Source organism: Pezoporus wallicus, unplaced genomic scaffold (assembly GCF_028554395.1).
Source record: "Pezoporus wallicus isolate ANWC-B61680 ecotype Strahan unplaced genomic scaffold, APGP_CSIRO_Pwel_v1 contig_4012, whole genome shotgun sequence".
In the NCBI taxonomy this organism is placed as follows: domain Eukaryota; kingdom Metazoa; phylum Chordata; class Aves; order Psittaciformes; family Psittacidae; genus Pezoporus; species Pezoporus wallicus.
The window spans coordinates 1,271,951-1,287,009 of record NW_026637828.1 but is presented as its reverse complement, the minus strand read 5'-3'; the positions used below and the strand labels follow the sequence as shown (position 1 = coordinate 1,287,009).

The 15,059-nt window shown below is 38.0% G+C and overlaps 1 protein-coding gene and 1 long non-coding RNA gene across 6 annotated transcripts in view; one reads left to right on the top strand and one right to left on the bottom strand.

Annotated features, from left to right (window-relative positions):
- Positions 1 to 14,783, bottom strand: part of LOC130598467 (uncharacterized) — a 54,343-nt gene extending 39,560 nt beyond the window's left edge. For all 3 annotated transcript variants that reach the window (XR_008972017.1, XR_008972016.1, XR_008972018.1), the window contains exons 1-2: positions 14,602 to 14,783; positions 4,647 to 4,735 (exon numbers count right to left, since the gene is read on the bottom strand). This is a non-coding gene — a long non-coding RNA (uncharacterized LOC130598467). The remainder of the gene's footprint in view (positions 1 to 4,646; positions 4,736 to 14,601) is intronic.
- SHISA9 (shisa family member 9) overlaps positions 1 to 15,059 on the top strand; it is a 184,359-nt gene that overhangs the window by 41,450 nt on the left and 127,850 nt on the right. The gene's annotated exons all lie outside the window — the stretch shown is intronic.

Sequence of the window (15,059 nt, the reverse complement as noted above, 5' to 3'; positions counted from 1 at the left end):
TAATTATTTTGTAAATGTAATTATTTTTTCATATCAGTATTAAGAAAGAAAAGCAAATAGGATTCAATCTAATTTATGAGACTTCAGAAGATAATTTAAAGCAGGCTGATTACAGTGTATCAGTCATAATTACAAAATAAATAAACTAAATAATATGAACTAATAACCTGCTGGTTTTAGACCAAAGAATCAAAATGCAGAATGGAAGTTCTTTTTTTTCCATGCACTTAAGTCAAGAAATCAAGACAGCTTTATGTAGTTTTATGATAGTTCTGGAATTTGACAATTAAAACAACCAAAATCCCATTCCTCCAAAATGAAAGCATGAATCTTCAGAACTAAGCACTTGACTGCATTTTTAAAATTGATTTTTAAAATGTATTTTTCACTTGCTTCTTGCAATGCTAAATAAAAGCATAGTTTAATTAAAAAATTAAGGAGAATCAATTTGTAACAAATTTATGAAAGCATATAATGGCTCTTACATAATATTGAGCAGCCATACTTCTGATTTAAAAAACTGATTTCCTACATAATCATAATGAATGATTCCAGAAATATTATTCTGGTTCTGGGTTTCCCTCTTCTTACTGACACCTTAAAACTATATCGATAATGCTCAGACCTGTGTTGGACCATGCACAACATTCTTGTTCACAAGCGAAACTTCTGATGCACAGGGAAGATACTATCCATGCTTTAGCTCTTAGACTTGCACTTTCTTTTTTCCTCTGATTTCAGAATTAAAACTCTTTTCACTTGTGTTGCTCCTGGGCATTGAATACAAGTTTCAGTCTTTGGTCTGTAGGAATTTAAGAGTTGAAGTTACACCCCGACTATGCTGGGGTGCTCTTTCTGCTCTCCTCTCTTGGCACTCCAGTGCAATAGTGAGCACCATCCTACACATGGTACAGAACGATTGCTCTCAATATGCAGCAGAATTTCACAGGGAGAGAGCTGAAACATTTAGGTTCAAGTTCCTAAAAAATATTGTATGTACTAGTATTCTGGATTCAGCTGTAGCAGTTATTTTTCTCTTTCTTAGTAGCTGGTGCACTGCTGTGTTCTCAACTTTAGTCTGAGAACAGTGCTGATAACACACCAATGTTTTTAGCTGCTGCTAAGTAATGTTTACCCCAATCAAGGACTTTTCAGTCTTTTGCTCTGCCAGTGAGGAGGGGCATGGGAAGTTGGGATGAAGTAGAGACAGGAAACCTGACCCAAACTAGCCAAAGAGGTATTCCATACCACAGCGTGTCATGCCCAGTATATAAACTGGGGGGAAGTTACCCAGAAGGTCCAGATCACTGCTCAAGTTGGGCTGGGTATAATTCAGTGGGTGGTGAGCATTGCTTGTGTTTATTGTTTTCTTTTCCTTTTCCCTTTGAGTTTTATATTCTCTCTCGTTGTTATTTCCCCTAATATTATTATTATTGGTGGTAGCAGTAGTAGTTTTGCACTGTACCCTAGTTACTGAACAGTTCTTATCTCAACCCATGGGATTTAAAGTCTTTCTATTCTCCTCCCCATCCCTCCTGGAGCAGGTGGGGAAGAAGGGTGAGGCTGCATGGTTCTGAGTTACCGTCTGGGCTTAAACCACAGCAACTAGTAACTGGTAAACAGGATTTCATTGTGGTTTGAAGTGGTAGAGAATGTGAGGCAGGATAATGCAGGGAAGCTGCCAAACAGGAAAGCCAGATTTTGCAGAACAGACAAGGCCCTAAAGCCTACAACTAGTAAACAGTGAGCTGGGAATAATTTCTGGCCTGAGGTCAAATGGTATGGCAGAGCCCATGTCCACGCAGCTAACTATTCTCACACCTCCAACAGTGGCACTATCCATATGGGTTCTGGGAACAGTGTGTGTCCTGTGCTGTCACCCAAGCCATGTGCAGACCCACGTGGTTGTGCTGAGCCCCATGCCAAACCTTCAGACACTGCAAACCAGGGAATAGGATGGACGACTGTGCTGATTGCTGTTACTGTGGCTAAGACAGAGGCCCTGTTTAATTTACTGTCACAGTTTGATTATCTGAAGGACTCACACTTAAGCACAAAGTCCAAGCAGATTTCGGCCAACCAAGTGTAACTGCAATAGCATAAAAAATTATCCCAAGTTAATTTTAATCACTTCAGAATATTATGTACAAGTTTTGTGGCTCTGTGGCACACAGCGTCTCCAGGCATGCATGCACGTTAGGCACCAAACTCAGGGACAGCACATCTCCCATTTTGGAGCAGCTCTAACACCAGTAGATCACCGCATGGCTCCCACTGCCCTCTGGGGCTGGCAATCACAACAAGTCGCCCAGACATTACCACAGTTTTGAACAAGCCTTCTCCAACCTGCTTCAGTCCCTTCTCTCCTCTTTTTACTGCATCTTGGCTTCTCTGAAGGTCAGCCATGCAGCCTTCAGAGCACTGAGATTTTCTGACTAGGATTTGGCATTTAAATTGCTTTTATTTTATTCTCAAGGCAACATTTTTCCTTTTCTCTTTGAGTATTAGTTATTCAGAAATGACAAAGACAATTTCCAAGAAAAAAAAACACCTTTTTCTCCTCTCTCCCTGCTTCTGTATACAGACACAGAGCTATTTTTCACTGTACTTGTTTTTATACTGAGGATAAGCATGCAGGTTGGGTTTATTGGTTAATTTGTTCAGCCAGTTTTGCAGAACTGTCCTTGGCATTCAGGGAGAAATAATTCTTTCCCATCAGCAAAAAGGAGACAAAAGAGCTAATTCAATACCGCATTAGATTTGCAAGCAGTTCAAGGTCTTATCAGGCTTAAAGATCTTTTTTCAGAGAGGTAGAGGTTTTTCAAAGGAATATATAGAACATCGTGAACTTGAAGTAATAGTTATAACAGTGGAGACAGCAGGGCAGAGGCAGTATGATTGCCATTCAGATTATGGTGACCTTGACACTTTAATTATGAGCAAACAGTCCATTACTGTTACATCTTTAAAAAGACAATAATTGCCTTTATATTTCTTGATTGCCAAGAAAAGGAATCTTGATACTCATTTATATCAATTATTTGGAAACACCTAGCACCACGGTCAGTTCCAAATTCTGAGTCTGATTTGCTGAACAAAAATGTGCCAGCAAATTTTCAATCTACCAGCCTTGGGCCAAGATAGGTCTTCCAACTGCACTTAAAAAGACAGAGTTGCCACTAGCTGTCTACCAACAGATGCAATCTTACATTTCTTTTTTCTGCATAATAAACAAATTCCCTGAATTAAGAGTGAAGTACATCACTGAGTTACCACGTAAAGCAGGAAGGAATTCTTTAGAAAAAGATACGGGGTCTAGCCCTGAAAGTTCCAACCATCCTTTCTTCCTGTTGGCTTTTGGTGCTCACTGTTTCACAGGGTTTGACCAGGGTGAAATTAATCATTTGCCTTTTTCAAGTGCCTGCATTATTTCACTCCAGTTAATAGATGTCATGCTTTCCCATGAAGGGAAGCCTGAAGAGAATTGCATTGTGTAGAATTGGAGCACAGAAATAGTCTAAAACCCAAACAGATCCTGAAATTAAATACTTTATCTATCACCTACTTGCTGATACCTGCAAAATTTTCTTTGAACTTCTAAACATAGAAGAGATCGATTTTAAGGCACTATAAACAGCAGGGCCTGCTCTTAATCTATTAGTACAGCTGTATGTCACTTGAACAAAACTCCTATTAATCTCAGATTCTGTGTGAAAAAGAAAAGTAGGCACTGCATTGGCATGCACCACTGGCTTGTGCTGATGGCCAGCACAAGGTCTGTGCATCAGTTGTTTCTAAAGACAGGTTTAGCTGGAGCTGGACCCCTTCCCTACAGCCAATGTGAAGTGGCAAGACATGTAGCAATGCCTGTTAAGAAGCCATGTGCTCCATGAACCACTACGGCAAGCTCCCCCTGCCACACACACACGCTCCTTCCCTTTCAAATGTTTGCTAAATAAAATGTTGAGACTTTTAAATATCCTTTTTAAGACAACACCCTTAAAAGGAAACAAATTAAAATCAAGCATGGGGTGGGAGATTCTACCTCTCCTTGTATGACCTGTAGTTTCCATTCCCTTTGTGAATGAATCTTCATAGATTCTTGATTGAACTTGCTCTTTTTCATATTTTTATTGACACAGTATAAACCAACAATAAACCTGCTTAGCAAAAGTCCTAGCCTGTATACAAAGAAGCTAGAATTGCACCTTGTAAAGCTAGATGCATTTGCTTCCAGGGAAAGAAGTAAATCGGCTATATATGTTTAAAAAGTTTTGCTTGCTTTTGCTCCACCTCTCAGTTTACAGTTCTCAAAGACATATATGAAGAGGCCTTCCACTTTCCTCAGTGCTGCGTATTTGAAACCGAAATATGACATTTTCCTGATCAAATTATACTTTTGACTGCTTTTAGCAAACCAGTGAAATATTAGAATAAAATAAGTCTTTGGGCACAGATTTTGTGAGGTAGATGCACATTTGCAGCATTTTAAGGTTTCTTAGTTCCTTTGCTTCCAACAGCCTGACTCAAAAACTTCATGTTAGCTGTGTGGTTGAAGTACTTTGTTAAATATAGACCTAAACAAGAATTCTTTGGCTAAGACAAACTCATCCAATCTTCCATTTATGAAATAAAACAGATCTTACCTCAGCCCTCGGCATTCTGAGAGACAGAAAATTCCTGTTTCTGCTTATAAAGAGGCTGATGCCAGGGAAGTTTCCCAGAAAATGGTGAGCTGTAACAAAACATACTCCTTGTGAGGTGAAGTTCATAGTCAAGAGAACAATGCAGTTTCCAGGTCTACTGAAGTTATTAAGCTTTTCAGGAGAAAAAAAAAATCATCTAGTACCAAAATAAGATTCAGACACCAGTCCTCCAAATGACTATGAATAAGGGGTTTTCACATGTCAGCGTTCAGTTCTATGAATCTGCTAGGCTTTGCAAGCCCTTGCAAGGTGTGAATAAGGTTTAGAAATCATCCCCTTTATAAGTAGAAATTATTTGGTTTAAATTTGCTCAGCAGTAGAAACAATAAGGAATTTGCTTTATTTAAGAAGAACACTTAAAATTTATTTAAAAGACAATAAAAATACTTTTATTTGGAGATTCAAAAAAGAATTCCACCAATAGAGATGTGTCTTTTCCATCAATAGAATCCCGTCAATAGTCATATGTCCTTTCTCCAGGCTCTGGCTCAGGCTTGACTGCCAGCCTGATAGCAAAGGGAGTTTTTTTATGGGGAGCACCCTAATGCTGCCTTACTGCTAACGGCTACAGTTTCAAAAAGAAAGAATTGCAACTCTCTGCAGTGAGCAGAAACCCCTCAAAACTGTGCAGTAAAATTGTGATTCTGAGCAGCTGTGTGCTGGCAAGCATTTCTCTCATTTGGAGATACTTACATCTGTCAGGATTTGGTGAGCTCACAGCTACTATATCTGCCATATAAAATCCAGTTTGGATCCCCAGAAACCTACAGGTTTATCAGAGTGTGTAATACTAAACCACATCTTTCAATAAGCAAATCTAGAATTAGGAAAACCCCCCATCTTTTGCATCCATGTGGTGGTCTTCAACATTTCTTTGCTTCTCTTAAGTCCACCCAAGATCATGCCTAGGCTTTTAGCAAGTTCTTTGTTTCTTCTGCTGGTCCTGGAGTTGCTATGACCTTCAATGGCATTGCTTGTCTTCATGAAATACTAAGTTTGGCAGTTACATTCTACCACAAAATACCATTCAGCACTTTATAAAAGGGGTAAGTAATACAGGCCCTGCAGAAGACCCCATTCTTGTTCTTCTGTTTTGTGTCAGCCGGTTGTAACTGTAGGCAACCCAGAGAGGGCCACATGCCTCAAGGGCTTCTAAAACTTTTGCCTCTCCTGGGCAAGGAGATACAGCTTGTTCCAGATGGTTACTAGAGATTGGTATTGCTTAGCTATATTGCATTGATATTCATTCTCAGAGCAGACAAGTGGTAATTAACCAGTTCCATCTGTATCTATGTTTGGGCAGAGAGTGATTTATAATGACCATTCCTACAAAGCAGCAGAGGGAATATGATGAAAAAGTCAGCCCTGATGGGCTATAGTGGTTTTGAGAGACTGATAGACCTGGCAAAGCTTTCCATAAGAACATTAATATACAAGTAAAACTATAGCGATGCTATAGCAATGAACTTCCTACAGCCTGAAGTCTGAATACAGAACATATACATCACCTTGCTATGCTATTCAACTGTAAAAATAACTTCATGACAAAATTTACCCAAATACAGAGACACTGAAAATACTGTCTGAGACTACCATTGTGTAATTTTTGTTTCGAAAGTCCCACCACCTCAGATAAGTAAGGCACTTTCTAGTAAGCTTTACTATTCAAAATTGAGCAGAGATTCTCTGACCTATTTTAGAAAGCAGAGTGCAAAGTATTACAGTGCATATAACAAAGTTGACTTTTATTACTATTTTTGGAGTACCTATCATATCTGATAGGTTATTACAATCACATATCCATGAAGGAATGTAACTTCTGACTGCTAAAAAGGTTCTAATATTTAGTGTAAGTAAGGATCTTCTAGAGATCTAAATAATTCGAAGACTATTCAAAACTTAGTCTCATAACTATCATACATGGTCAGAGTTACGGTCATGTAACATTCTGAATCATTCTGGTGATGTAAGGGACTTCATAGTATTTGCATAAGAGTTCTCTGAATTACTACTTGTGGCAGTTGTTACCTTGACATTGGGAAGCCCCCCAGAAATTCAAATTCTTCCAATTCACCTGCTTAATCCATAAAACAATATCTGTGGACAGTTCCTTATTTCCATACAGCAATTTCTACAGTATTGAATTACAAAGTTTTGATGCATTTCACTGTTTGCTGTCATAGATGTGACTCATTGTTTCCCAAAAGAAGCATTTGAAGGACAAATGCAGAACTGTTCTTGTTGGAGACCGCAATTTTTCCTTTAAGAAAAACTTAGTGGTATTAGTACTTGAGTACAGTCCTTGGTCCTGGGCTGCTGGGCAAATTTCTCCTTGGAAAGGCTGGACTTCAGTTCATCGTATTTTAAATGGGTCTTTCTAAATATTCTATACATTTTTAATAGAAGTCTAACCAACTGTAAGTTGATTCACCTGCTAAAAAGAGCCTGGTGAAAATTTGGTACTTGAAACCCAGTGACCTTTGTGAAGGCCAGCACTCTCTGTAAACCGAAAATGTTGCTCATACTGTTATTTACCACTGGTTTGCAGTCCTGGTACAAAAGAGATGACTATAGTATTTCAACGTGGGTCTTTCTGTAATTAAAATAAACTTAAAAATAAAGCAAGTAATCTGTCTACGCTGTAGTAACAGCTGTCAGAGTGAGCAGCACGTTGTAAATCACCTTCTGTTTAAAATGCAAGTGTTAAGAGTTATTTATAACTACACCATATAGTCACAAAGGACTATAAAGGTTTGGTGATTCACAGATGATAACAAAGAACATGCTGTGGGACAGACATGGGTGAGAAAGTAGCATTTTTTTTTAGACAGAGCCATTTGGAGTTCTTCACACTATTCCCAAGCAGTCCCCAAGGGCATCAGCAGCACCACTGGACTGGACTTCTACTCACTTCACCTGAAAACCCAGCTCTGCTGCAGCTAGTAAGAATTTTGCCCTTGTTTTAGTAAGAGCCAAATTTTCACTTCTGTGGCAATTATTTATTATGTGACAATTAACTGTTTATTATGGACAATTAAGACTATATTAGCATAGAACAACCAAGTGAAAACTTGATTGTGGCAGCTTTGCAGTGAGTGCAGTTATTTTCCAGGTTCTAGCTACCTCTGAATCATCAGGTACTGCTCATACCTACGACTAAGTGACATATATTCTATTTTGCTAAATACATTGTAGATGAGAGCAAAAAAATTGGCCCAGGGGTTTCAGCTGGGGAAAAAAGGCAGGTTCAACCTGATCTGGCAAACTATCCTAAAACTATGCAAAGCAAAAGTATTTCTAATTTGACAATTGTGATCTTTTTAACATCAGGATTTTAGTTAGGAAAAATGTAAATAAAAAAAAGTTTGTCAGAATATCCTAGAAAAAGAAATCCCATGCTATTTAAAGCTTGATAAAGACCAGCTTTCAAACAGATTGACTCCTCCTCTCAGCTTTTCTACCAGAGAAAATATCTGTTCTGAGGACCTTGACACCACTATGGAACAAAGTGACCTTGGAGTGCACCATTACACATATAAGATAATTCAGGACAGGCTTTCAAAATTTGTATGCCACGGACTCCATAGTTATACATTGCTGATTGTTGAGGAAGAGAACTTACAAATATACTGAATTTTTAAATCTGAAGGCCTTCAATTATGGTGCTGGCCATTGGTCTTGTGTATGGTGACTTTAAACCTCTTCCCTGGCTGTGATGTGTGCAATGTGATTTCTGGTTGATCATCATCAGATGCAGCTAAACTGTAAGAATTTAAAAAACACTGATAAATATCAAATTATTTTAACTATATTGAATTGATTGCTGGAGATCTGGGCTCTGATGAAAAAGGGAAAGCTTTCTTCCTGCTTAAAGGGACTCTCTCCTGTTCTGCTGTTTGCAATATTTGATCGATTGCCTCGCTCCGGCATAATTGAATCTGCCAGAACTTTGGGAAAGAGCTGGATTAAGTAGATCTGTGGACCAAAATTTTGTGATGCAGCTTTTGGAAAAGAAAGTATTTGGACTGGTCTTTGCATACTGTAATAGTAAACATATGCCTGTGTGAGACCCACATCCACCAGCTCAGAGCAGATGAGTAACTCGGCATCCTAAGTTGCTGAGTTTGTACTCTTTCTACTAGTAACATGTAGTACCATATGGATGTGTTGAGTTTTCAAATACAAAAGCTTTTCTAGTTACAACTAAACTTACAATACATGGCTAGCTCATGTAGAACAATGAATAATTATTACATAAAAGAGCAATTTTTGCTTATTGGTGTATTTTATACTACTGATCATAGAGAGAAGCACCATTCCAGTCTCCAGGTTTGTATAGCTTACATACTTCAGAATGTAAAGTAAGTCCACACAGAGAGATTGAAGTAGTATAGTAAATTAGAAAGCAACAGAAATGAGGTGGGTTTTTTTAATAGTATCAGCTAAAAATTATTTCTTATTAGTTGTTCCTGAACAACAGCACATCAGTGCTTGCACTACTTTAAAATCAGTAGGAATAGAACCTTCTATCAGTCACACACATTAGGAACAATTGTTAGATGCATTCCCTAGCCATTCAGTGAACTTAATTCTCTGTAGCTGACAGTCATAGTTTTGACTGTAATTACTGGAAATGGCATTGTGAATGATTTCAACGGTAAAAAGCCCCACGTAAGCCAAGATTTACAAATGGAAATCAAACTTAGAAATAGTATCAGACCTAGAATTCACTGATGGCAAGCAAAATTTTCTTTATGATTGCAATGTAACAGAAAAGCTACATCTACATCCAGATTTTATTTTTTTTTTTAGTTCTTTTCAACTTTAGGGTTTTCTTCTTTACCTTTCACTCTTCTGTTTTACTCATGCTTTATAGCAGCTCTCAGAAAAAAACATATTACAATAACTTTGTCATTTCGAAGCATCTCTAAAACCTCATACCATTACCTGGAGCTAACACAAATCTAATCAGCTCATGCAGCTTAAGTTTCCATTGCTTGTTGAAATAATAGCTCGCAGTTGCTCTTGGCCAACAAAACTAGTGCCTAAACAATACAAGCTCCAAAACCAGCTATAAAACAAGCAAATAAAGACCCCACAGGCTTTGTAAAGGCTGAAACAGTCAATTGGATCCTGACAAAATAGACCATTTAATGTTACATTTATTCTTCACACTCTGTCTTTGAAATGAAGAAAGAGTGTCCACATATCTTTCACAGTTCATGAATCTCACCAGGATACAGTGGCACATTGATCAAAACTAGTGAAAGGAATGCTGTCCACAGGTGACTAATATACACAAGACATCTAGTTCCATTTCTTTGGAGAAGCATGTTTATCCAGCAGAGTATCCTTAAGGATTTAATTCCAAACATAGGCACCCCCAGTATTTGTCTAAATAAAAATGCAAAGGCTCTTTTTTTCAAGAATTCTTTTGTTCTACTTAAAGTAACTTCATTGTTGAGGAAAAAAACCCCAAAATGCATCTGAAAAATTCTCTTACATCTCTTTAGGTTTCACATGAGAGTTAATTTATGACTTCAGCTAGATGGGGAAAGAGATGAGATGGAGACATCTGCTAGTTAAATGTCTTACAACTAAAGAAAATGAAAATGAGTATTAGAAAATAAAGCTATTTGTACAGCTTGGCAATGGAAGAATGTATACTGAACAACAGAACTTTGGAGCGTACCTTGGAGTTGACAGACTAACTACACTTTGGGAAGAATAATTCTTTGGCATCGCTTTCACCACTTTGACTGATGGCTAGAAATCAATACCACATCTGCCATGGAAAGTAATGCCATTGACTAGTGTTCATTGCTTTTCTATCTTCAGGAATTAGATTTTTGAAGCTATATGCAATCAATTGTTACATTACTCATGGTTTTGCTGGTTTGTGTTTTATCAAGCAGCAGATGTTGACCTAGGTTTCGATTTTTTAATGCAGTTTAAATTCTTAATAGTTCTATGCATTCACTGACATATGTATTTCCTGCATACTGTTATAGTTGCAAACAGAAGTCCACATAGTAAATCTAGAACATGTCTATCTAGCAGCAACATATGAAGCTTTGGAATACTTGCTTAGAACAAATACATCTTAGATACTCGGAGGCATTTAGTAACATCATAATAACAATAACTTAGAACTATACATTAAAGAAACTACGCATGCTTTTAGTTCTTACAATAGGATACTCCAGGCTGTGTCTACTTTAATGTATTTATTTGGTTTAAAAATAAATTTGGTTTCAAAACTCTCCCTTTCTTGTCTTCTCTCCTCTCCTCCCCATTTGGAATATATATTCCCTTTGCTGAAGTATGTCTTTCCTAGGAGACATAACTGTTGGTATTGAGCAAATCCCAAGAATAGGTATTCCTCAGACTGTGATTTTCTGTACATTAATAGCACAAGTAATGTGCTTATGTTAATAAGACATTTTCAGTGTCTTAAAAAAACAATACAAGAAACCCTATAATTTTGTAGACTTTTCAGAATTAAATATAGGTGTAAAATTCAGAATCCACTTGGATATAAGGATTATGCTTTGGCACAGGCTTTGCAATACTAAACTACTAAAGTAAGAGTGAATATAAGATAATACCCTACCAGAGATGAAGTTTGATGGAACAGGAGAAAAGATAAGTAGAAATTAAAAAGACATGTATATAAACAATTGTATAGAGTAGAAGTAATGTAATACCCCAGATGTTTGGGCTGTTTTATTTGACCTTTACAGTATTTATTCAAGAATAATGGGAAGATCTGGAAACTGGAAACTTATGCTCAAAATGTACGTATTTGACAAAATTAGAGAATATATATGTGTCACTTTTTTATAATCTCGACATTTTAAAGAATCTGTAAATTGGTATCTGTAGGAATATGTTGTGTTTGAAATATTTTATGTATTCCCTTACAGAACAAAAATAAAAAAGAAAAAACATGTATTTAATTTAGTTCCTTTGTTGTTGTGACTAAAGTTTAACTAGTTCAAAGGACGTACATGCCAGAGAAGACTGTTTTATGGTAGAATAACGGGCCATGTTTCCACGTTAATCTACCTGAAGAACAACTGTTTCTGACAGCACCTCTTACAAACTGAGTCTCGAATACAACTCCTCCCAAGCAGAATTAGCAGAGCTGGTGAGTCTGGCTGTTCTAAAAGCCAGTTCATGCTCTGTATTACAACAGACATGTTTTCAAAAACACAAGCAAAGGAATCTCTCACACTTTTTGCCTCTTTAGCATAATAACAGGCATGTATATCTTATACCTTGCAGGTTTTTCAGTCAGTACTAGGGACTGCTATTAAGCAAATTCAGTAAAACAATGTAAAGCAGGAGTGTGAGGAACATGGACAAGATAACTCATGTCTTAGTCATATGAAACACTGATTTCTTCTTACTAAATTGTTAATCTACAGATTGGTGTTAATCTAGAGTTTGTTAAAGAAATTTATTTGTTTTATCATAGAATCATAGAATTCCAGACTGGTTTGGGTTGGAAGGGACCTTAAAGCTCATCCAGTTCCAACTCCCTGCCATGGGCAGGGTCACCTTCCACTACACCAGGTTGCTCCAAGCCCCATCCAACCTGGCCTTGAACACTGCCAGGGATGGGGCAGCCACAGCTTCTCTGGGCACCCTGTGCCAGTGCCTCAGCACCCTCACAGGGAAGAGCTTCTGCCTAAGAGCTCATCTCAGTCTCCCCTCTGTCAGGTTAAAGCCATTCCCCCTTGTCCTGTCCCTACAGGCCCTTGTCCAAAGCCCCTCTCCAGGTTTCTTGTAGCCCCTTTAGGTACTGGAAGGCTGCTATAACGTATTGGAAATTTTACTTGTAGAATGTAAAAAGAAATGAAGGCAGGTAACCTATCCCTTGCTCAGCAGGGGTCTTTGAGAAGCAACCAGCAGAACTTACAAACCTGGCACGTCTCTGCTGCTCCTCACCCCCCTACTCAGAACATTATTCTTTCACTGTTCTTAAGACAAAGTAGATAGGAGAGCTTCCCAGGCACTAAGGAAGTACATGCAGTACCCTTTCTAAGCGAATGCAAGAAAGTATCCCTGTATGAGATGAGGCCCCTAAGCTCCCGTTGGAGCAACAGGGTTTCTGCATCCCCAGCTTAACACTATGGGCCCTTGTCTGTGGCCTGTTACAGCCATGGATTCATGGTAATGACTGCAGCTGGCTCTGAATCCAGTCCTGCAGAGGAGCTAAGTCTTCACTCATCAGCATAAAGAAAGGCTGAGAAACCTGATGAGCAAAAAATTGCTTTGAACCTTTTCTTTTTTAAATGGTCATAGAAGCAACTCTGTGTATCAAACACCATGTGGCATAAGGAAAAGACTATATTTTCCAATTTATGCATCATCTGAGGATCATTAGCATTTCAGCTACTGAAAACAATTCAACCTATTCTTAAGATAAAGAATCAAAAACGTCAACAATCAACAAAAAAAGTTGATAAATAGCAAATATTACATAAAAACACATCACATTTAGGCATGTTGAATGAAGAAATCTATGTGTTATTGTAACACTCTCTTGTTTACCTATGTTGTTATATTTCACTACAGTAGGTTTTCCTGTTTACATGACAATGCACTTGTACATCAGAACAGATTTTACCCAACTATCATGTACAGATTCACACTAATTCATACTACCACTGAATTCTCTCATGTAACATTAGGGTTTTTTCCTTCATCACCTCTACAGTTTTCTGCATTTCAGCCCTGCAGTTCATTTGTCATTACTGATTTTATCTGCTAGTAAAAGTTACCCTTAGGTCCTTTGTGCAAATACTGTCTTGGGGTAATAATATAAAATAATATGATCCCCTTCTCAGAAATGCAAAACATTGACGTTGCTCTACTGTCACACACAAAAAGTGGAAAAATATGAAGGAATGGAAACAAATGTTTGAAAGAGAGAAGTGCTACACTATGCCAAGAAACTGATTCTTGTCAAACTCCATTTGCTACATTAAAATGTTTAACGTAAAATGACTGGGTAAGCCTTCCTAACATGAATAAAGTGAAGTTTTATTGTTTCTATTTCACAATCCACAAAAATAGTTTCAATTGGTTTCAAGTTAATTCCTTTGGTTCCAATCATCAGACAAATAAAATGCAGCAACATAAACCCCCATGGTAATTTGAAAACAAACATCATGGTGTGGTTCAATCGCAGCTGGCAGCTAATGGGGTTGAACTATCCTAATGGTATGGGGAGCAGGGTTTGAAAAGGTAAAACCCATGGGTTGAGACAAGAACAGTTTAATAATTCAAACAATTGAGATAATCAAACCAAAATAATATCAACAGGAAAAAGAGTATTAAACCCCAAGAAACACAGGTGATGCACAATGCAGCTGCTCATCACCTGCTGGCTGATGCACGCCCTGTCCTCGACCAGTGATCAGCCCCTCCTGGCTTATTCCCCCAGTTTCTATACTGTCCATGATGCTCTGTGATATGGAATATCCCTTTGGCTAGTTCGGGTCAGGTGTCCTGTCTCTGCTCCCTCACTGGCAGAGCATGGGAGACTGAAAAGGTTTTAAAGGTTGGACTTCATGATCTTAAAGGTCTTTTCCAACCTAGCTGATTCTATGATTCTGTGAAAAGTCCTTGATTAGGGTAAGCACTTCTCAGCAACAACTAAACCGTTGGTATGTTACCAGCATTGTTCTCAGACTAAAGCCAAAATACAGCACTGCAACAGCTATTAAGAAAAAATAAACCCTATCTCAACTGAAACCAGGACACATCAGATGGTTGGAGATAATAAATGCAGAACATGAATATTTAGGAAGTCGGGCACCAAAAACTACATGCCAGAGGTAAAATGGTCTGCTACAGTCAAGGGAAGTTTAAATAAATTACTTACAGAGGCATACTTGGGCTCTGTTCCTGAGTCTCATTTGTGTTGTCTCCAGATGAACACTGGAGTGCAAATGAGAGTTGGTCTCAGCTCATCCTTATGCTACCAGAGTTTTTTTATTGTGTTCTCACTGGCATCCTGGACTTCTCCATTTATCTAAGAAAAAAGTTGAGAAAAGTTAAATAAGAAAGCTCTCTAAATTGGAACTATGAATATATTCTTCCACCCACAATGAATCTAGTAGGTCTACTCCTATCTTTTGGCCAAGGTATCCTTTTAGCTAATACAAAGACTAGCAACAGAAGAAGGATCTGCTCTCCCCCATAAACAGGCTAACATGTTTCAGAAAGTGAAAGTTGCTAAGAAACAGCACACAAGTCAAACATTTCAGGTATTGGTCATAGAACCATAGAATGGTTTGAGACTTAAAGCTCATCTATTTCCAACCCTCCGCCACAGGCAGG